At 44.4% G+C, this 23,928-nt stretch overlaps 1 protein-coding gene across 2 annotated transcripts in view; it reads left to right on the top strand.

Annotated features, from left to right (window-relative positions):
- Positions 1-23,928, top strand: part of itga11b (integrin, alpha 11b) — a 105,855-nt gene that overhangs the window by 777 nt on the left and 81,150 nt on the right. The window lies entirely within an intron of this gene.

Here is a 23,928-nt window from a genome sequence, read left to right as displayed (position 1 = left end):
CAGCATGATGCACGAATCTGGCATGGCCTCATACCTTGTCAAAACTATTGCTCTTCTGAGACCCTCTGTCTGTCGGCCTCCTCTTTAAGCCTCCCTCTGGGATGATGCAAGGAGGAATGATGCTATCTGCTCTCAGTGCAGCTCTCAGAGTTTCCACTCGTTGTAAAGATCTGGCCATTAGCCTGATTCGGGATCAAGTCAGTGCTGTAGCTCAAATGCAGCTCAACCCAGGCTACATTTGAGTCATTAATGAGCCTTTACATTTCCAAAACATTTGTTTTTTTTATTGCTTATTATGATTGCTTATGGGTACCTTCATGTGTGTGTAAAATATTACTGTTCTCAGATTTTCAGTTCCTGTATATTTGACTATGACGTGTGATTGTCTCACCTTGGATGCACATGCACGTCACAGAGTGACGTCATTTTGAATATTGAACATGTCCCCATGATTTGTTAAGTTTATTAGGATCCCCATTAGCTCTTGCACATGTAGCATCTACTCTTCTTGGTGTCCACATAAAATGTACAAATGTTAAAGACACTTCTTCTTCAATACCCTCTTTCCACTGATATAAAGCTTATTCCATAACACGGGGCTTGTGAAAGCAGTGGCTTTCTACACGAGAGGATCTGGACAAGAAAAGCATCAAGATGAGACTCATTTGGTAAAAGTGAAACAGATACAGATGGCTAAAGTCAGAGTAGGACAGGGTGTTACGTATGCAGAGGCAGTGAGAAGGGTTGAGGGTAGAGAAGGGCCAACGGCAACAGTGAATGTTTCCATTTCAGCATGTGGACCCCAGAAACCATGTGTTAAAAAAATCCTGATTCTTGGCCTTCATCACAATGGTGGTGAATTGTGTTGAGCAAGTAGAACACAGATCAACGAAATGTGCATTGTTGTGTAATGGTTGAATGTTTTTCTGTGAAATATCTGCAGAGGATCGACAGAAGATGTTGGAAGAAGTGCTGCCCTCCCATGCCCGTGGGCCGAAGAGTGAATAATATGGATCTTATGGGTAGTGGGATAGGGATGGGTATTGTAGTACAGTGGGGCAAAAAAGTATTTAGTCAGCCACCAATTGTGCAAGTTCTCCCACTTAAAAAGATGAGAGGCCTGTAATTTTCATCATAGGTACACTTCAACTATGACAGACAAAATGAGAGAAGAAAATCCAGAAAATAGCTTTGTAGGATTTTTAATGAATTGATTTGCAAATTATGGTGGAAAATAAGTATTTGGTCACCTACAAACAAGCAAGATTTCTGGCTCTCACAGACCTGTAACTTCTTCTTTAAGAGGCTCCTCTGTCCTCCACTTGTTACCTGTATTAATGGCACCTGTTTGAACTTGTTATCAGTATAAAAAGACACCTGTCCAAAACCTCAAACAGTCAAACTCCACACTCCACTATGGCCAAGACCAAAGAGCTGTCAAAGGACACCAGAAACAAAATTGTAGACAGGCACCAGGCTGGGAAGACTGAATCTGCAATAGGTAAGCAGCTTGGTTTGAAGAAATCAACATTTACATTACATTTAAGCCATTTAGCATACGCTCTTATCCAGAGCGACTTACAAATTGGTGCATTCACCTTATGACATCCAGTGGAACAGTCACTTTACAATAGTGCATCTAAATCTTAAAGGGGGGGGGGTGAGAAGGATTACTTATCCTATCCTAGGTATTCCTTAAAGAGGTGGGGTTTCAGGTGTCTCCGGAAGGTGGTGATTGACTCCGCTGTCCTGGCGTCGTGAGGGAGTTTGTTCCACCATTGGGGGGCCAGAGCAGCGAACAGTTTTGACTGGGCTGAGCGGGAACTGTACTTCCTCAGTGGTAGGGAGGCGAGCAGGCCAGAGGTGGATGAACGCAGTGCCCTTGTTTGGGTGTAGGGCCTGATCAGAGCCTGGAGGTACTGAGGTGCCGTTCCCCTCACAGCTCCGTAGGCAAGCAGCATGGTCTTGTAGCGGATGCGAGCTTCAACTGGAAGCCAGTGGAGAGAGCGGAGGAGTGGGGTGACGTGAGATAACTTGGGAAGGTTGAACACCAGACGGGCTGCGGCGTTCTGGATGAGTTGTAGGGGTTTAATGGCACAGGCAGGGAGCCCAGCCAACAGCGAGTTGCAGTAATCCAGACGGGAGATGACAAGTGCCTGGATTAGGACCTGCGCCGCTTCCTGTGTGAGGCAGGGTCGTACTCTGCGGATGTTGTAGAGCATGAACCTACAGGAACGGGCCACCGCCTTGATGTTAGTTGAGAATGACAGGGTGTTGTCCAGGATCACACCAAGGTTCTTAGCGCTCTGGGAGGAGGACACAATGGAGTTGTCAACCGTGATGGCGAGATCATGGAACGGGCAGTCCTTCCCTGGGAGGAAGAGCAGCTCCGTCTTGCCGAGGTTCAGCTTGAGGTGGTGATCCGTCATCCACACTGATATGTCTGCCAGACATGCAGACTGTGGGAGCAATTATTAGGAGATGGAAGACATACAAGACCACTGATAATCTCCCTCGATCTGGGGCTCCACGCAAGATCTCACCCCGTGGGGTCAAAATGATCACAAGAACGGTAAGCAAAAATCCCAGAACCACACGGGGGACCTAGTGAATGACCTGCAGAGAGCTGGGACCAAAGTAACAAAGCCTACCATCAGTAACACACTACGCCGCCAGGGACTCAATTCCTGCAGTGCCAGACGTGTCCCCCTGCTTAAGCCAGTACATGTCCAGGCCCGTCTGAAGTTTGCCAGAGAGCATTTGGATGATCCAGAAGAAGATTGGGAGAATGTCATATGGTCAGATGAAACCAAAATATAACTTTTTGGTACAAACTCGTCGTGTTTGGAGGACAAAGAATGCTGAGTTGCATCCAAAGAACACCATACCTACTGTGAAGCATGGGGGTGGAAACATCATGCTTTGGGTCTGTTTTTCTGCAAAGGGACCAGGACAACTGATCCGTGTAAGGAAAGAATGAATGGGGCCATGTATCGTGAGATTTTGAGTGAAAACCGCCTTCCATCAACAAGGGCATTGAAGATGAAACGTGGCTGGATCTTTCAGCATGACAATGATCCCAAACACACCGCCCGGGCAACGAAGGCGTGGCATCTTAAGAAGCATTTCAAGGTCCTGGTTTGGCCCAGCCAGTCTCCAGATCTCAACCCCATAGAAAATCTTTGGATGGAGTTGAAAGTCCGTGTTGCCCAGCAACAGCCCCAAAACATCACTGCTCTCGAGGAGATCTGCCTGGAGGAATGGGCCAAAATACCAGCAACACTGTGTGAAAACCTTGTGAAGACTTACAGAAAATGTTTGACCTCTGTCATTGCCAACAAAGGGTATATAACAAAGTATTGAGATAAGTATTTGATCAATAACAAAAGTTTATTTTCCACCACAATTTGCAAATAAATTCATTTAAAAAATCCTACAATGTGATTTTCTGGATTTTTTTTCTCATTTTGTCTGTCATAGTTGAAGTGTACCTATGATGAAAATTACAGGCCTTTCTCATCTTTTTAAGTGGGAGAACTTGCACAATTGGTGGCTGACTAAATACTTTTTTGCCCCACTGTATATGCAGGTTGATATACCAACATAAAATCGTGATTGATCAAACAATCCAGTATAGTAGATGGCTGCAATTATCGGATGTAGTCGGCCAATACACATAGAAGTAGAAGAAAGATGAGACTCTCACAAACATGACAGTGTCTTTTTATTTAGCTTTTTGACGTCCACCAGTTTTACGTCAGTCATCGGAACACTATGTCGCGGATGACCTACTTACAGAGAGGTCTTCTCACAAAACCGACTGTCCAGACCGAACCCCTGGAGCTACAAATGTATAATTTCTAAAGCGGATCGCCAATATGGAAAGGGGAAACTCTCAGCAACACAGTGCTGGTTGTTTTGCTCTACGACGCACACAAGTGTCAGGGGAGTCATCTGAAGGTAACACAGTACTAGGCTGTAAAAATGTCAAATAGTCAAATAGTGCTTTTAAAATGTCTTATATCTTTCAGACATAGGACACTCTTCAAAACATTATTCCTTATCTACAAATGTGTTATTTAACGGGTTTCTATGGGCTATAGCAGTTAAAGGCCAATATCCATATCTCATCAAATCAGGTTTTTATGAATTTGTTATGCCTACAGGGGCCCTAAAATTCTAAGTCATAGTCTAAATTATCCATCTTAAAGATGCACTCCAGGATCTTAAGCACAACAAATGTGTAACGTACAGTACGAATTGGATTCGTTTCCATACATGTATTCAAATTGCCATTGTATTCAATGTATTTGTAGAACCTAACATATAATATGAAATGAATGACGTAGTACACAATTGGATGACACAGCAATCCCAAAAACGGGATCACTTTTGATTCGTGACCACAACTTTCTAAACTACAGGCTGAAATGTTGAAAAGAATTTGAGAGTGCATCTTCAAAACAATTCCATATCGTAGTTTAGTAGATTTTGCAATCTAATGGCTTAGACCTACAGGGGTTAAGATGAATGCACTTACTCGTGTCTCTGGATAAGAGCATCTGCTAAATGACTAAAATGTCAAATGTACATTTTCTCATATAAAAATCTCATATTACTGTATAGAATGATGTTTAAAAAATATATAGAGTATATTAATGTAACAAATGTATTATTTGTAGATTTCTTTCTAAAAATGTAGTTAATTGTTACATTTGACTGTGTTAACCTCTTGCTCCTACCTGGCACGCAGGCGTCCCATCTAGAGCTCTGGAAATGCAAATGCGCTACGCTAAATGCTAATAGTATTAGTTAAAACTCAAACGTTCATTAAAATACACATGCAGGGTATTGAATTATAATAATAATAATATATGCCATTTAGCAGACGCTTTTATCCAAAGCGACTTACAATCATGTGTGCATACATTCTACGTATGGGTGGTCCCGGGAATCGAACCCACTACCCTGGCGTTGCTACACTCGTTGTGAATCCAGGCAACAATTCAGATTTTTAAAATGCTTTTTGGCGAAAGCATGAGAAGCTATTATCTGATAGCATGTAACACCCCAAAAGACCCGCAGGGGACGTAAACAAAATAATTAGCATAGTCGTCGCTACACAAACCGCACAAATAAAATATAAAACATTCATTACCTTTGACCATCTTCTTTGTTGGCACTCCTAGATGTCCCATAATCACTATTGGGTCTTTTTTTTCGATTAAATCGGTCCATATATAGCCTAGATATCGATCTATGAAGACTGTGTGATAAACGGGAAAAAATAGCGTTTCGTAACGTCATTTTTTTAAATTCAAAAAGTCTACAATAAACTTTCACAAAACACTTCGAAATACTTTTGTAATGCAACTTTAGGTATTAGTACACGTTAATAAGCGATAAAATTCATCAGGATCATGTCAATTCTATAGGTGTCTGTCTCGAAAAAATGTCTTGGAGAGAGCTCGACCAAAACATCCAGCCGGAGACCGGAGGGAATCGATTCCCTTGATTCAGTTAGACCAAGAATCAAAGCTGAATCAAATGACAAGACTCTAGACAACATGTGAAAGCTGTAGGCACTGCAACCTCGGCCTCATTTAATTCGGCTCACTTTGAAAAATTCCTTGAAGTTGCGGATGGATATTTATTTCCATTTTCAGTGATCAGATTTTCCTGCACTTTTCAATGAAACGCATGTTCTGTTATAGTCACAGCCGTGATTTAACCAGTTTTATAAACGTCTGAGTGTTTTCTATCCACACATACTAATCATATGCATATACTATATTCCTGGCCTGAGTAGCAGGGAGCTGAAATGTTGCGCGATTTTTAACAGAATGTTCGAAAAAGTAGAGGGTCGACTTAACAGGTTAAACCTAGCAATACAACTTATTTCTCTAAGAATGAGGCGGCTATATAGCATTTTGCAAAAAAAGTACAACATAAAGTGATAGATTCGAAAGAAATACACAATGTAATTGAACAACCCCATGCTGTGATTATATGGTGGAAAAACATACCAATCTCTTTCACAATTTCTTTATTAAACAAGCTTTAAGCTAATTTACCAACATATAGTGCCTTCGAAAAGTATTCAGACCCTTTGACTTTTTCCACATTTTGGTACGTTACAGCCTTGTTCTAAAATTGATTACATTCTTTTCCCCCTCATCAATAGACACACAATACCCCATAATGACAAAGCAAAAACAGTTTAATTTTATTTGACATTTTTGATAAATTATTACAAATAAAAACTGAAATATCACATTTACATAAGTATTCAGACCCTTTACTCAGTAATGTGTTGAAGCAAATTTGGCAGCGATTACAGCATTGAGTCTTCTTGGGTATGAGGCTTGGCACACCTTTATTTGAGGAGTTTCTCCCATTCTCCTCTACAGATCCTCTCAAGCTCTGTCAGTTTGAATGTGGAGCGTTGCTGCACAGCTATTTTCAGAGCTCTTCAGAGATGTTTGATCGGGTTCAAGTTCGGGCTCTGGCTGGGCCACTCAAGGACATTGAGACTTGTCCCGAAGCCACTCCTGTCTTGGCTTTGGGCTTAGGGTCACTGTCCCGTTGGAAGGTGAATCTAAGCCACCATCTAAGGTCCTGAGCACTCTGGAGCAGGTTTTCATCAAGGATCTCTCTGTACTTTGCTCCGTTCATCTTTGCCTCAATCCTGACTAGTCTCCCAGTCCCTGCCTCTGAAAAACATTGCCACAGGATGATGCTGCCACCACCATGCTTCACCGCAGGGATGCCTCCAGACGTGATGCTTGGCATTCAGGCCCTCCAGGGTTCAATCTTGTTTTCATCAGACCGGAGTTCCTTGTTTCTCATGGTCTAAGAGTCTTTAGGTTCCTTTTGGCAAACTCCAAGTGGGCTGTCTTTTGCCTTTTACTCAGGTGTGGCTTTCTTCTAGCTACTCCACCATAAAGGCCTGATTGGTAGAGTGCTGCAGAGATGGCTGTCCTTCTGGAAGGTTCTCCCATCTCCAAAAAGAAACCCTAGAGCTCTGTCAGAGTGACAATCAGGTTCTTGATCACCTTCCTGAACAAGGCTCTTCTCCCCCGATTGCTCAGTTTGGCCAGGCGGCCAGCTCTAGGAAGAGTCTTGGTGGTTCCAAACTTCTTCCATTTAAGAATGATGTAGGGCACTGTGTTCCTGGGGACCTTCAATGCTGCAGACATGTTTTGCTACCCTTCCACAGATCTGTGTCTTGACAAAATCCTGTCTTGGAGCTCTACGGACAATTCCTTCGACCTCATAGCTTGGTTTTTGCTCTGACATGCCCTGTCAACTGTGGGACCTTATATAGACAGGTGTGTGCCTTTCCAAATCATGTCATATCAGTTGAATTTACCTCATGTGGACTCCAATCAAATTGTAGAAACATCTCAAGGATGATCAATGGAAACTGAATACACCTGAGCTCAATTTCAAGTTTATTAAAAAAAAATGTTTTATACATTTGCAAAACTGTCTAAAAACCTGTTGTCACTTTGTCATTATGGGGTATGGTGTGTAGATGTCTGAGATTCATTTTTTAAAATACATTTTAGAATAAGGCTGTAACGAACAAAATGTGAAAAAAAGTCAAGGCTAATTAGAGGAGTAAAAATTAATATTTTGTCATACCCGTGGTCGGATATACCAAGGCTGTCAGCCAAATCAGCATTCAGGGCTCCATCCACCCAGTTTATAATTGTCGGTAATACATTGATTTGATTTTTATTGAGTCACATGCAGGTTCTACTGTGTTGGAGGAGGCTAAGGTTCATGCCTGACATCTAATTTACAACAAAATGGTTGAAATGACTAAATTAGTGCGAGGTTCCGCAACAACACATCTGCCACTCTGTTCCTCAACAACGGGGCCCCTCAGGGGGGCGTGCTTAGCCCCCTGCTGTACTCCCTGTTCACCCATGTCTGCGTCGCCAATCACGACTCCAACACCATCATTAAGTTTGCTGACGACACAACAGTGGTAGGCTTGATCACCGACAACGATGAGACAGCCTATAGGGAGGAGGTCAGAAATCTGGCAGTGTGGTGCCAGGACAACGACCTCTCCCTCAATGTGAGCAAGACAAAGGAGATGATTGTGGGCTACAGGAAAAGGAGGGCCGAACAGGCCCTCATTAACATCAACAGGGCTGTAGTGGAGTGGGTTAAGAGTTTTAAGCTTCTTGGTGTCAACATTACCAACAAACTATCATGGTCCTTACACACCAAGACAGTCATGAAGAGGGCACAACAACAGCTTTTCCCGCTCAGGAGACTGAAAAGATTTTGGATGGGTCCCCAGATCCTCAAAAAGTTCTACAGCTGCACTATCAAGAGCATCCTGACCGGTTACATAACCGCCTGGTATGGCAACTGCTCAGGACACAACCGTAAGGTGCTACACGTACCGCCCAATACATCACTGGGGCCAAGCTTCCTGTCATCCAGGACCTATATACTAGACGGTGTCAGAGGAAGGCCCAAAAAATTGTCAAAGACTCACCAGGCTTCCTGAGTAGCGCAGTGGTCTAAGGCACTGCATCACAGTCACATTCTGGATTCAAGTCCAGGCTCTGTCACAGCCGGAAGTGACCGGGAGACCCATTGGGCGGCACCCAATTGGCCGAGTGTTGTCTGGGTTCGGGGACGTTTCGGCCGGCAGTGATGTCCTTGTCCCATCGCGCACTAGCGACTCCTGTGGCGGCCTGGGCGCAGTGCACACTGACACAGTCGCCAGGTGTACAGTGTTTCCTCTGACACATTGGTGCGGCTGGCTTCAGAGTTAAGTGGACATTGTGCCTAGAAGCAGTGCGGCTTGGCTGTGTTGTGTTTCGGAGGATGCACCGCTCTCGGCATTCACCTCACCCGAGTCCAGAGTTGCAGCGACGAGACAAGACTGTAACTACCAATTGGATACCACAAAATTGGGGAGAAGAAGGGGTAAAAAACAAAACTCCAGTCACCCAAGTCATAGACGGTTCTCTCTGCTACCGGACGGTAAGCAGTACCGTAGCGCCAATTCTAGGTCCAAAAGGCTCCTTAACAGCTTCTACCCCCAAGCTATAAGACTTCTGAACAGCTAATCAGATAGTCACATAGACCATTTACATTGACCCTCCCCCCTTTGTTATTAAACTGCTGCTCCTCGCTGTTTGTTATCTATGCATAGTCACTTTACCCCTACCTACATGTACAAATTACCTCGACTAACCTGTACCACCGCACATTGACTCGGGTCCCAGTACCCCATGTATATAGCCTCGCTATTTTTATGTAATTTATTGTTGTTACTTTTTATAATATTTTTTTATTTTAGTTCATTTAGTAAATATTTTCTGAACTCTGTTTCTTGAACTGCATTGTGGGTTAGGGGCTTGCAAGTAAGCATTTCACGGTAAGGTCTACACTTGTTGTGTTTGGCGTATGTGTCAAATTAAATGTGATTTTATTTGAAAGACACTCCAAAAGGTGTCATGACTGCTTCGTCCAAAGAATGTCCTTTTCCTCCCATTCAGAATAGATTTTCCTGCATGTGCTCTCGGAGACAGGGGTGCTCTAAAACCACTCATTCCAACAACTGGTAAACCAACTCCAGTTAGGCGATGAGACATGGTCCTCACCATCCGGCACAAAGAATTTCTTTAGATCGTATTTTGGCAATCGGATAAGATTAAAAGATAGAATTTGGTTTTTCAAAACTGAACATTTTGATTCCTCCACTCTACATTGCTGCGGGGACTTGCTTCAATTCAGCCACAAGAGCATTAGTGAGGTTGGGCACTAATGTTGGCTGATTAGGCCTGGCTCGCAGTTGGCATTCCAATTAATCCCAAAGGTGTTCAATGTGGTTGAGGTCAGAGCTCTGTGCAGGGCAGACATGTTCTTCCACACCAATCTCGATAAACAATTTCTGTATGGACCTCGCTTTGTACACGGGGGCATTTTCATGCTGAAACAGGAAGGGCCTTCCCCAACTATTGCCACACAGTTGGAAGCATAGAATTGTCTAGATTGTAATTGTATGCTGTAGAGTTAAGATTTCCCTTCACTGGAACTAAGGGTCCTAGCCTGTACCATGAAAAACAGCCCCAGACCATTATTCCTCCTCCACCAAACTTTACAGTTGGCACTATGCATTGGGGCAGGTAGCAGTCTCCTAGCATCCTCCAAACCCAGATTTGTCCATCGGACTGCCAGATGGTGAAGCGTGATTGATCACTCTAGAAAACATGTTTCCACTACTCCGGAGTCCAAGCAGTGCAGCTTTATACCACTCCAACCGACGCTTGGCATTGTGCATGGTAATATTAGGCTGCTCAGCCATGGAAACCCATTTCATGAAGCTTCCAACGAACAGTTCTCGCACTGAGGCAGTTTGGAACTCGGTAGTGAGTTTTGCAACCAAGGACAGACGATTTTTACTTCGCACTTCAGCACTCGTTGGTCCCGTTCTGTGACCTTGTGTGGCCTACCACTTCACGGCTGAGTTTCCACTTTACAATAACAGCACTTACAGTTGACAAGAGCAGCTCTAGCAGTGCAGAAATTTGACGGACTGACTTGTTGTAAAGGTGGCATCCTATGACGGTGCCACGTTGAAAGTCACTGAGCTCTTCAGTAAGGCCATTCTACTGCCAATGTTCTCCTATGGAGATTGCGTGGCTGTGTGCTGGATTTTATACGGGTGTGGTTGAAATTGACGAATCCACTAATTTGACTGGGTGTCCACATTCCTTTGTACATATAGCGTAGCTAACTTTGCTAATTGAGGCTAGCCATAATGCTACTGCGCTTCTTACCGTCCTACAGTTAGCCTACAAATAACAACTCCCTTCAGATTATAAATAGCAGCCTTCCTGTTGGCTTTTGGTCGTTGTAGCCTTTCCTTCTCATTTAACTTTCACTTTGTAAATTTAATTCCATCGTCCATTGACTAGAGTTCTCTTAACGTTTTTGCCACACAAGCAGAGCTGCAATGCAATTGTCTCTTTCTCTGGGGAAGTACAAGGATCAGAGAGCTTGCCTTTTTCTTGCATCATGCAGCCAATATCTTTTCCCCCAAATCAAATGTCATTTTATTGGTCACATACACATGGTTAGCAGATGGTAATGCGAGTGTAGCGAAATGCTTGTGCTTCTGGTTATGACAGTGCAGTAATATCTAACAAGTAAAATAACAATTCCCCAACAATCCAACAATTACCTAATACACACAAATCATGGAATAAGGACACGTACATATACATCTATGGAGGAGCGATGACTGAGCGGCATAGGCAAGATGCAATAGATGGTTTAAAATACAGTATATGCATATGAGATGAGTAAAGTAAGATATGTAAACATGATTAAAGTGGCATTATTTAAAGTGACTAGTGATCCATGTATTATAGTGGCCAATGATTCAAGTCTGTATGTAGGCAGCAGCCTCTCTGTGTTAGTGATGGATGCTTAACAGTCTGATGGCCTTGAGATAGAAGCTGTTTTTCAGTCTTTTGGTCCCAGCTTTGATGCACATGTACTGACCTCGCCTTCTGGATGGTAGCGGGGTGAACAGACTCGGGAGGTTGTTGTCCTTATTGATCTTTTTGGCCTTTCTGTGACATCGGGTGCTGTAGGTGTCCTGGAGGACAGGTAGTTTACCCCCAGTGATTCATTGTGCAGACCGCACCACCATCTGGAGAGCCTTGCGGTTGAGGGCGGTGCAGTTGCCGTACCAGGCGGTGATACACCCCGACAGGATGCTCTCAATTGTGCATCTGTAAAAGTTTGTGAGGGTTTCAGGTGACGAGACAAATTTCTTCTGCCTCCTGAGGTTGAAGAGGCGTTGCCTCCTGAGGTTGAAGAGACCTTCTTCACCAAGCTGTCTGTGTGGGTGGACCATTTCAGTTTGTCCGTGATGTGTATACCAAGGAACTTAAAACTTTCCACCTTCTCCACTGCCGTCCCGTTGATGTGAATAGGGGGGTGCTCCCTCTGCTGTTTCCTGATGTCCTGATCATCTCCTTTGTTTTGTTGACGTTGAGTGAGAGATTGTTTTCCTAACACCACACTCCAAGTGCTCTCACCTCCTCCCTGTTTGCTGTCTCGTTGTTGTTGGTAATCAAGCCCACTACTGTTGTGTCCTCTGCAAACTTTATGATTGAGTTGGAGGCGTGCATGGCCACGCAGTCATGGGTGAACAGGGAGTATAGGAGGGGGCTGAGCACGAACCCTTGTGGGGTCCCAGTGTTGAGGATCAGCGAAGAGGAGATGTTGTTTCCTACCTTCACCACCTGGGGGCGGCCTGTCAGAAAGTGCAGGATCTATTTGCACAAGGTGAGGTTCAGACCCAGGGCCTCAAGCTTAATGATGAGCTTGGAGGGTACTATGGTGTTGAATGCTGAGCTATAGTCAATGAACAGCATTCTTACATAGGTATTTCTCTTGCCCAGATATGGGTTAAGACAGTGTGCAGTGTGATGGCGATTGAATCGTTTGTGGACCTGTTGGGACGGAATGCAAACTGAAGTGGGTCTACGTTGGAAGGTAAGGTGGAGGTGATATGATCTTTGACTAGTCTCTCAAAGCACCTCATGATGAAAGAAGTGAGTGCTACGGGGCAATAGTAATTTAGTTCAGTTATCTTTGCCTTCTTGGGTACAGGATCAATGGTGGCCATCTTGAAGCATGTGGGAACAGCAGACTGGAACACACCAGCCAGCTGGTCTGCGCATGCTCAGAGGATGCGAGTAAGGATACCGTGTGGGCCAGCAGCCTTGCGGGGATTAACACATTTAAATGTCTTATTGACGTCGGCCACGGAGAAGGAGAGGCGGGGCCCACAGACCTTGGTAGCGGGCCACATCAGTGGCACTGTATTCTCCTCAAAGCGTGCAAAGAAAGTGTTTAGTTTGTCTGGAAGCAAGATGTCGTGAGTGGCTGGTGTTATTTTTGTAGTCCGTAATTTCCTTTAGACCTTGCCACATTGTGCCTCATGTCTGATCCGTTGAATTGTGACTAAACTCTGTTCCTATACCAACATTTCGATTTCTAAGACATTCTCAGGTTTGTAGGCCTATCACAACAAAAGTAACACTTAACTCATTAAGTGTAGCCTATAGGACCTGTTTCAAATGATCACTTTTCCCTCAAGACGATAGCCGCTCCATTCGACTTCTTAAAATGTAGACCTAGATTATCCAAAGGCGTGCATCAGCAACTTGTATGCCAGGGAGCCCAGACATGCTAAAGGTGTTTGTGTTATTTAGCGGTCAATTACAGTGAAACCGACAGTCATTTGCATGACAGTTACTGGCTGACAGACACATCCCTAATCTGAAGTTTAAATAGGAATGTAGTTTTTGCGTTTTCAAAACTAAAAAGTTAATGATTAGGATTGTTTTGATGCCTAAAATCAGGATCATCTTGATCCCACTAAAAAAACGTACATCTGAAAACCAATGGTTCATTATGATACATGAACTGGAGTACACAGTGTCTTGCAAAAGTATTCATCCCCATTGCCATTTTTCCTATTTTGTTTCATTACAACCTGAAATTTAACTGGATTTTTATTTGGATTTTGTCATGAACGAACACAAAATAGTCCAAATTGGTAAAGTGAAATGAAAAAAATGACTTGTCTCAAAAAATTCAAAAAAATAAAAAATGGAAAATTGGTGCATGCATATGTATTCATCCCCTTTGCTTTGAAGCCCCTAAATAATATCTGGTGCAAACAATTACCTTCATGAGTCACATAGTTAGTTAAATAAAGTCCACATGATCTGTAACATGATCTCAGTATATATACACCTGTTCTGAAGGCCCCAGTCTGCCACACCACTAAGCAAGGGGGAACACCAAGCAAGGTTCATCATGAAGACCTAGGAGCTCTTCAACAGGTCAGGGACAAAGTTGTGAGAAGTACAGATCAGGGTTGGGTTACAAAAATATCAGAAACTTTGAACATCCCATGGAGCACCATTAAATCCATTATTAAAACATTTAAAGAATATGGCACCACAGAAAACCTGCCATGAGAGGGCCACCCACCAAAAATTACAGACCAGGCAAGGAGGGAATTAATCAGAGAGGCAATAAAGATACCAAAGATAACCCTGAAGGATTTGCAAAGCTCCACAGCGGAGATTGGAGTATCTGTCCATAGGACCACTGTAAGCCGTACACTCCACAGAGCTGAGCTTTACGAAAGAGTGTCCAAAAAAAATAAGCAAACACGTTTGGTGTTCCCATAAGGAATGTGGGAGACTCCCCAAACATATGGAAGAAGCTACTCTGGTCAGATGAGACTAAAATTGAGCTTTTTGGCCATCAAGAAAAACACTATGTCTGGAGCAAACACAACACCTTTCATCACCCCGAGAATACCATCGACACAGTGAAGCATGGTGGTGGTGGCATCATGCTGTGGGGGTGTTTTTCATTGGCAGGGACTGGGAAACTGGTCAGAATTGACGAAATGATGGATGACACTAAATACAGGGAAAATATTGAGGGAATCCTGTTTCAGTCTTCCAGAGATTTGAGACAGGGAAAGATTTTTTACCTTCCAGCAGGACAATGACGCTAAGCATACTGCTAAAGCAACACAAGAGTGGTTTAAGGGGAAACATTTAAATGTATTGGAATGGCCTGGTCAAATCCCAGACCTCAATCCAATTGAGAATCTGTGGTATGACTTCTTTATTTTTATTTCATCTTTATTTTACCAGGGGTAGGCCAGCTGAGAACAAGTTCTCATTTACAACTGCGACCTGGCCAAGATAAGGCAAAGCAGTGCGACAAAAACAACACTGTTAAGGTTTTCTTCCATCGAAAGAGAGGAGGACCAAAATGCAGCGTGGTTATCTTTATACATCTTAAAAAAGATAATAACGAACAATACAAAAACAATAAACGTAACGTGAAAAACCTAACCAGCCTATCTGGTGCAAACAAACACAGAGACAGGAACAATCACCCACGAAATACCTAAAGAATATGGCTGCCTAAATATGGTTCCCAATCAGAGACAACGATAAACATCTGCCTCTGATTGAGAACCACTCCAGGCAACCATAGACTTTCCTAGAATACTATACTGAACACAAACCCATCAATCTACAAAACCGCTAGACAAGACAAACACATAATCACCCATGTCACACCCTGGGCTAACCAAAATAATAAGGAAAACACAGAATACTAATACCAGAGCGTCTGACCACGTTGGCGGCTCCGGCGCGGGACGTGGACCCCACTCCAACATAGTCTTAGTCCTCTTACTCAATGTCCTTAGATTGGCGACCCTCGCTGCCGACCTTGGCCCAGTAACTCCAACAAAGGGCCCCACTGGACTGAGGGGCAGCTCCGGACTCAGGGACAGCTCGGGACTGAGGGGTAGCTCGGGACTGAGGGATAGCTCGGGACTGAGAGGAAGCTCGGGACTGAGAGGAAACTCGGGACTGAGAGGAAGCTCAGGCAGGTTGATGGCTCTGGCAGATCCTGGCTGACTGGTGGTTCTGGCAGATCCTGGCTGACTGGCGGCTCTGGCAGATCCTGGCTGACTGGCGGTTCTGGCAGATCCTGGATGACTGGCGGTTCTGGCAGATCCAGGCAGACTTGCGGCTCTGGCGGATCCTGGCTGACTGGCGGATCCTGGCAGACTGGCGGATCTGGCGGATCCTGGCTGAATGGCAGATCCTGGATGAATGGTAGATCCTGGCTGACTGGCGGATCTGGAAGATCTTGTCTGACTGCCGGATCCTGGCAGACTGGCGTCTCTGGCGGATCCTGGCGGACTGGCAGATCCTGGCAGACTGGCGGATCCTGGCAGACTTGCGGATGTCAGACTGGCGGATCCTGGCTGCTCCCATGCTGACTGGTGGCCCTGGCTGCTCCATGCTGACTGGCGGCTCTGGCTGTACCATGCTGACTGGCGGCTCTGGCTGCTCCATGCTGACTGGCGGCTCTAGCTGCTCCATGCTGACTGGCGGCTCTGGCTGCTCCATGCAGACTGGCGGCTCTGGCTGCTCCATGCAGACTGGCGGCTCTGGCTGCTCTATGCAGACTGGCGGCTCTGGCGGCTCCATGCAGACTGGCTGCTCTGGCGGCTCCTTGCAAACTGGCAGCTCTGGCAGCTCCTTTCAGACTGGCAGCTCTGGTGGCTCCTTGCAGACTGGCAGCTCCGGACAAGCGGGAGACTCCGGCAGTGCTGGAGAGGAGGAAGGCTCTGGCAGCGCTAGACAGGCGGGAGACTCCGGCAGTGCTGGAGAGGAGGAAGGCTCTGGCAGTGCTGGACAGGCGGGAGACTCCGGCAGCGCTGGAGAGGAAGACCAGATGCATAGAGCCGGCTTCATGACACTTGGCTCGATGCCCACTCTAGCCCGGCCGATACGCGGAGCTGGTATGTACCGCACCGGGCTATGCACCCGCACTGGGGACACCGTGCGCTCCACAGCATAACACGGTGCCTGTCCGGTCTCTCTAGCCCCCCCGGTAAGCACAGGAAGTTGGCGCAGGTCCCCTACCTGGCTTCGCCATACTCCCTGTGTGCCACCCCCAAGCAATTTTTGGGGCTGACTCTCGGGCTTCCATCCACGCCGCTGTGTTCGTCTCTCCAACTCCATTCTCCTATAACCCTCCTCACACTGCTCCAGCGAATCCCAGGCGGGCTCCGGGGTCGACCTGTCTATTTCCTCCCAAGTGCAGTGTGTACAAATGTAGAAGAGTAGGGAGGTTAGGCAATAAATAGGCCATTGAGGTGAAATAATTACACTGGAGTGATAGATGTGCAGATGATGATGTGCAAGTAGAGATACTGGGGTGCAAAAGAGCAAGAGATTAAGTAAAAATATGGGGATGAGGTAGTTGGTTGTGCTATTTACAGATTGGCTGTGTACAGGTACAGTGATCGCTAAGCTCTTCTGACAGCTGATGCTTAAAGTTAGAGAGGGAGATATAAGACTCCAGCTTCAGTGACTTTTGAAATTCGTTCCATTCATTGGCAGCAGAGAACTGGAAGGAAAGGCGGCCAAACGAAGTTTTGGCTTTCGGGATGACTTGTGAAATATACCTGCTGGAGCACATGCTACGGGTGGGTGTTGCTATGGTCACCAGTGAGCTGAGATAAGGCAGGGCTTTACCTAGCAAAGACTTTTAGATGACCTGGAGCCAGTGGGTTAGGCAACGAATATGTAGTGAGGGCCAGACAACGAGAGCATACAGGTCGCAGTGGTGGCTAGTATATGGGACTTTGGTGACAAAACGGCTGTCACTGTGATAGAGTACAGAGTGTTGGAGGTTATTTTGTAAACTACATCGGCGAAGTCAAGGATCGATAGGATAGTCAGTTTTACGAGGGTATGTTTGGCAGCATGAGGGAAGGAAGCTTTGTTGCAAAATAGGAATCCAATTCTAGATTTATTTTTGGATTGGAGATGCTTAATGTAAGTCTGGAAGGAGTGTACAGTCTAACCAGACACCTAGGTATTTGTAGTTGTCTACATATACCTAGGTGTCAGAACCATCCAGAGTAGTGATGCTAGTCGGGCGGGAGGGTGCGGGCAGCAATTGGTTGATGAGCAAGCACTTAGTTTTACTAGCATTTAAAAGCAGCTGCAGGCCACGGAAGGAGTGTTGTATGGTGTTGAAGCTCGTTGGGAGGTTTGTTAGCACAGTGTCCAAAGAAGGGCCAGATGTATACAGAATGGTGTCGTCTGCGTAAAGATGGATCAGAGAATCACCAGCAGCAAGAGCGACATCATTGATATATACAGAGAAAAGAGTCAGCCTGAGAATTGAACACTGTGGCACCCCCATAGAGACTGTCAAAGGTCTGGACAACAGGCCCTCCGATTTCACACACTGAACTCTATCTGAGAAGTAGTTGGTGAACCAGGCAAAGCATTCATTTGGCAAGGCAAGGCTATTTAGTCTGCCGATAAGAATGCAGCGATTGACAGAGTTGAATTCCTTGGCCAGGTCAATTAAGACGGCTGCACAGTACGGTCTTTTATTGATGGCGGTTATGATATCGTTTAGGACCTTGAGCGTGGTTGAGGTGCACCCATGACCAGCTCGGAAACCAGATTGCATATTGGAGAAGGTACGGTGGGATTCTAAATGGTCGGTGATCTGTTTGTTAACATGGCTTTCAAAGATGTTAATAAGGCAGGGCAGGATGGATATACAGTTGAAGTCGGAAATGTACATACACTTAGGTTGGAGTCATTAAAACTCGTTTTTCAACCACTTCACAAATTTCTTGTTGACAAACTATAGTTTGGGCAAGTCGGTAAGGACATCTACTTTGCGCATGACATAAGTCATTCTTCGAACAATTGTTTACAGACAGATTATTTCACTTATAACTCACTGTATCACAATTCCAGTGTGTCAGTAGTTTACCGACACCAAGTTGACTGTGCCTTTAAAAGACTTTGAAAATTCCAGAAAATTATGTCATGGCTTTAGATACTTCCGCTAGGCTAATTGACATCATTTGAGCCAATTGGAGGTGTATCTGTGGATATATTTCAAGGCCTACCTTGAAACTCAATGCCTCTTTGCTTGACATCATGAGAATATCAAATGAAATCAGACAAGACCTCATAAAAATAATTGTATACAAGTCTGGTTCATCCTTGGGAGCAATTTCCAAATGCCTGAAGGTACCACATTCATCTGTACAAACTATAGTATGCAAGTATTAACACCATGGGACCACGCAGCCGTCATACCACTCAGGAAGGAGACGTGTTCTGTCTCCTAGAAATGAACATACTTTAGTGCGAAAAGTACAAATCAATCCCAGAACAACAGCAAAGGATCTTGTGTAGATACTGGAGAAAACAGGCACCAAAGTATCTATATCCACAGTAAAACGAGTCCTATATCGACATAACCTGAAAGGCTCCTCAGCAAGGAAGAAGCCACGGCTCCAAAACTGCCAATCAATTTACATACGTGTCCAGGCCACAGCGGGGGGCTGAAGGGGGTCTATTACAACGGTGAGAGACTTGTTTCTGGAAGGGTGGATTTTTAAATGTAGAAGCTCAAATTGTTTTTGCACAGACCTGGATAGTATGACAGGACTCTGCAGGCTCTCTCTGCAGTAGATTTCAACTCCACCCCCTTTGGCAGTTCTATCTTGTCGGAAAATGTTATAGTTAGGGATGGACATTTTTGGATTTTTGGTGGCCTTCCTAAGCCAGGATTCAGACACGGCTAGGACATCCGGTTTGATGGAGTGTGCTAAAGCAGTGAATAAAACAAACTTAGGGAGGAGGCTTCTAATGTTAACATGCATGAAACCAAGGCTTTTATGGTTACAGAAATCAACAAATGAGAGTGCCTGTTGAATGGGAGCGATACTGGGGGCTGCAGGGCCTAGGTTAACCTCTGCATCAGAGGAGGAGTAGGATAAGGGTACAGCTAAAGGTTATAAGAACTGGTCATCTCGTGCGTTCTAGAGAGTTAAAGGAGCAGATTTCTAGACGCGGAAGAATAGATTCAAGGCATCATGTACAGACAAGGGTATGGTAGGATGTGAGTACAGTGGAGGTAAATCTAGGCATTGAGTGATGATGAGAGAGGTTTTGCCTCTTGAGACACCATTTAAGCCAGGTGAGGTCACTGCATGTGTGAGGAGGTGGAACAAAAGGGCTAGCTAAGGCATATTGAGCAGGGCTGGAGGCTCTACAGTGAAATAAGACAATAATCACTAACCAAAACAGCAGTAGACAAGGCATATTGACATTAGGGAGAGGTATGTGTAGCCGAGTGATCATGGGTCCAGTGAGTAGCTAGGCGTGCTGGAGACACAGCGATTCAGACACCTAGCAGGCCTCCTGGGGACGTCGCAATGGAAGAGCCTGTAGAAATCCGTTCGGGCAGTTACATCGGCAGACCAGTTGTGATGGATCATCGGGGCTCCGTTTCGGAAGGGGTCCAGGCCGATTGGCAAATGAGGTATTGTAGCCCAGGAATTGGCTGATGGATCTCTTCGGCTATCCGGGAGATGAGCCTAGCTCGAGGCTAGCTCCAGGCTAACTGGTGCTTTCTTCGGGACAGAGATGTTAGCCAGGAGTAGCCACTCGGATCGCAGTTAGCTAGCTGTGATGATCCAGTGTAAAGGTTCATAGCTTGCGGTAGGAATCCGGGAAGATGTGGTAGTAAAAAAGCAGTCCGATATGCTCTGGGTTGATATCACGTGGTGCAGAGTGGTAGGAATTGACCGGGCTGAGGCTGGCCGATGTTTGAGTTAACTGTGATGACCCCTAGCAGTGGCTAACTGATTACTACCTAGCGGCTAGTTAGCTGGCTAGCTACTGATGGGGGTTCTGGTTCTAAAGTATAAAAAACAGTAGATCCATACCACATTGGGTGAGGCGGGATGCAGGAGAGTATGTTCAGTCCGTAGATGGAAATTGAGATTTAAAAATCGAAAAAATATATACGAAGAAAAAACAATATATATAAAGGGACAAGATAAAAACAGACGACCGACTGCTACGCCATCTTGGAACATTATGGAACATCTTGGACTTAAAGAACTTGAAGGAGCTGGAGCAGCATTGCCTTGAAGAATGGGCAAAAATACCAGTGGCTAGATGTGCCAAGCTTACAGAGACATATCCCAAGAGAGGGGGGGGGGCTGAATAGTTATTGACGTTCTCAAGTTCTCTCTTTTTTGTGTCTTATTTCTTGTTTGTTTCACAGTAAAAAATGTTTAGCATCTTCAAAGTGGTAGGCGTGTCATGTAAATTTAATGATACAATCCCCCAAAATACATTTTAATTCCAGTTTGTAAGGCAACAAAATAGGAAAAATGCCAAGGGGGGTGAATACTTTCGCAAGCCTCTGTAGGTATGTGGTAAATTGTTATATTGAGAAATGTCAAATAAAACGCATCTACTTATGCAGGCTTAGTTATTTTTAATCAAGGTACATTTATTCATGCAGTTTACTCATCTCTGTTACCTTATGGCAGTGTAGAAGTAGTACCACAACATGTTCAGTAGATGGAAAGGTGTAGACCTGTTTTAAAGCCCTGCGATCTTGATATTGTGGTATCTGGATCACAATGATCCTGTCGGATCATTTTCTGAAACAGCTCAAAAACACCCATATTGACTGATCCTGGATCGTAAAAAAAAGAGGATTACAGAATTCGGATAATTTACATTTATCATTCTGATGCAGATGAAAAGTTTTGACAATCTGGGCCCTGGTCTCCTGAGTGGGGTTCACTACTGGGGGAGAAGGAGGCTGGTGGTCACTGACCCTGAGAATGCACAAGGGTTTCAGAGTTCTATTCGCAGAGACTCTATGCTATGCCCCTTCTGTGAAGTTACTTATTCTTCATATTTGTTTGAGACAGACAACCCATATCTGGCGTCCTTAGCACAGTAAAAGCAGGGTTTGGAATCATGGGCACTGTTGTGATAAAGACCAAGGAAAATCAAATTCCTACCAGAAGAGGGAGTACAGTAGCTGGGCTTACACTTCAGTTGCATATATATTATACATAGCTGCATATAGCTTATTACTGAACTTTTGGAAACGGTTTCTAAAACAGGTGTGTTCTTCAGTCCTGTAGGTGCATTCCCTTCTAGCAGGAGTGAGTTCAGAGGGGGATTGATCAGCCTTTCTAAATGGATCAGACAACACTTATTGGCAGCCCATATCTTACTCTCCTCTGTATGCTCTTGGTAGGTGATAATAACCAGTCCATGATCTACTGATCAGGGAGTGGCAGGACAGGTTAGAGAGGTACATGAGTGTATGGTCATATTAGTTAGTGTGTGCTTATCTTTTCCTCCTGCTTGTGACTAGCTGGATTCAAACCCTGCGTTTAAAAAAGACTGTGTTAGGCCGCTGAGCTAAAGCCTAGGCATTATAACCCAGGGAACCAACACAATTCTTCCGGTGTCAGGCAAGGTTACTCATCACGCAAGTGTGGTTCACTGAACCACATCCATTACATGTGGGAAGGGGTGAGGTTATCATAAGTCTGTGTTGTCAATGTTAAGCTGCAGTGAGTGATGCTGTGCCAGTAGTTGTCAGTCTGTGTCCAAGCTCCACTGTGTGCCAGGGTGTGATTGAGACTGGGTTTATTATTGTGGGCAGACTGTCTGTCTTCTAATATTACCGAGAGGAATATTAAGAATTTGCCTCATCATTTTTTCTTTCTCTCTCAACCATTTATATACTATTTGACATTAAACCAACCCACTAGGCACAGATTTATTTATTTTACAAGGCAAGTCAGTTAAGAACAAATTCTTATTTTCAATGACAGCCTAGGAACAGTGGGTTAACTGCCTTGTCCAGGGGCAGAACGACAGATTTGTACCTTGTCAGCTCGGGGAATTGATCTTACTACCTTTCGGTTACTATTCCAATGCTCTAACCACTAGGCTACACTGTCAGTTCAAAATCTAGTTTTAATTCACATTTGGTTGAGCTGTCAACGAACGTGAATTCAACAGGTAATCCACCAAAAATGTCACCTTGTCATTGTATTTGGCTAAATTAAATTGATGACTTGGTGCAAATCCAATCAGATTGACGTAGAAACAACTTTAATTCAACCAGTTTTTGCCCAGTGGGAAGTGTCTTGTGAAAATCCTACTGAAAGACAATTATTTACTTCCACCTGGGGCTGTATAATATTCTATATTACAAAAGTAATATTACAAAGCAAAGCTACCATTCAAATGTCTTCAAATCATTGCATCACATTGGAAGTATGGAATTATAAGAATGAAAAATGACAGACAATCTCAGATGGCCTCTGAAAAATTATTTTAAAAGTATAAACACTTCTAAGAGCCAGAGAGGATCATCCAAGTGTCTGACTGTTAAGTAGAAAAACGGCCTTGTATTGAAACGTTTGCTATGTGGGAGTTGAGCCATGACTTTTGAGACTTTCTCAGGTCTAATGTCTGGTCCTGTCTGGATCTTACTGAGGTTTCCCCACTGTGCCAAGTCCCTGAGACAGCTCAGATAAATGCAGTTCCTCCACAAACAGAAGCAAATTCCATTCAGCCATTAACAAAGTAATGCAACCTCAGGGCACGGACGAACTACAAATCATCTTCTTTTCCCCAATGTTTATTTTCCCAGGTAGCCAAACTGATCAGAACTGGCTTTGTTGGCACCCGTGCAAGACAGTCTCACAGCTCACTGTGTTTTTAAACACACTGGTCATTTGTACATCTGGGTGGGTAGAGTAAGGAATCTCACTCTATAGTATATCGGGGGCAGATGTCTGTATCTCTTCTCCTTTTAAGGGACTCATAGCTCACATAGTTCCTAACTAGACTCGGCTACAACAGCTCTGCTGCCAGCCATTCTTACCAGGGGCAGGAAAACATCCGATCTGTCCCTCTGCATACACATTTATTCTGCTTGTTATTGCATACTACTTTATTTAAATGACTTGTTATTGATTTTTTATTATTATTGATCTTGATATTTGGACTGCATTATTAAGGGAGCTTTACTTTAAGTAAGCGTTTCATTGCATCATCTACACCTGTTGTAACTGGTGTACGCAACTAATACACTTTGATTTGATTTCTGTGCTAAAGGCTCACTTCTGAGAAATCTTTGCGTTCCCATTTTAGGTGTTGAAATACTCAGCTTGTCACACTGTGAAGCAAAGAGGCCCAAAAGGTGGGCCAGTTATCATGATGCGATATGTTCCTCTAAGCTTGATGAATACAGGACAACTCCCAGAGTTCTGAATGTGTCAAATATACTTTTCTTGAGTAACAGACTAATATTATTGTGTTGTTCCTGACAGAGGTGGAGAAGGAGCTCTGCATCTGATTTAAGTATGATGACATTTAAAGCTATTTCTCTCCCTCCCTCCCTCCCTCCCTTTCTCTCCCTCCTTTAAGAGTTCCCAACAGCCTCAAT

The sequence above is a fragment of the Oncorhynchus gorbuscha genome, linkage group LG01 (assembly GCF_021184085.1).
Source record: "Oncorhynchus gorbuscha isolate QuinsamMale2020 ecotype Even-year linkage group LG01, OgorEven_v1.0, whole genome shotgun sequence".
NCBI classification, from domain to species: domain Eukaryota; kingdom Metazoa; phylum Chordata; class Actinopteri; order Salmoniformes; family Salmonidae; genus Oncorhynchus; species Oncorhynchus gorbuscha.
The sequence above is the reverse complement of the archived record's forward strand: the minus strand, read 5'-3'. Positions and strand labels throughout refer to the sequence as shown.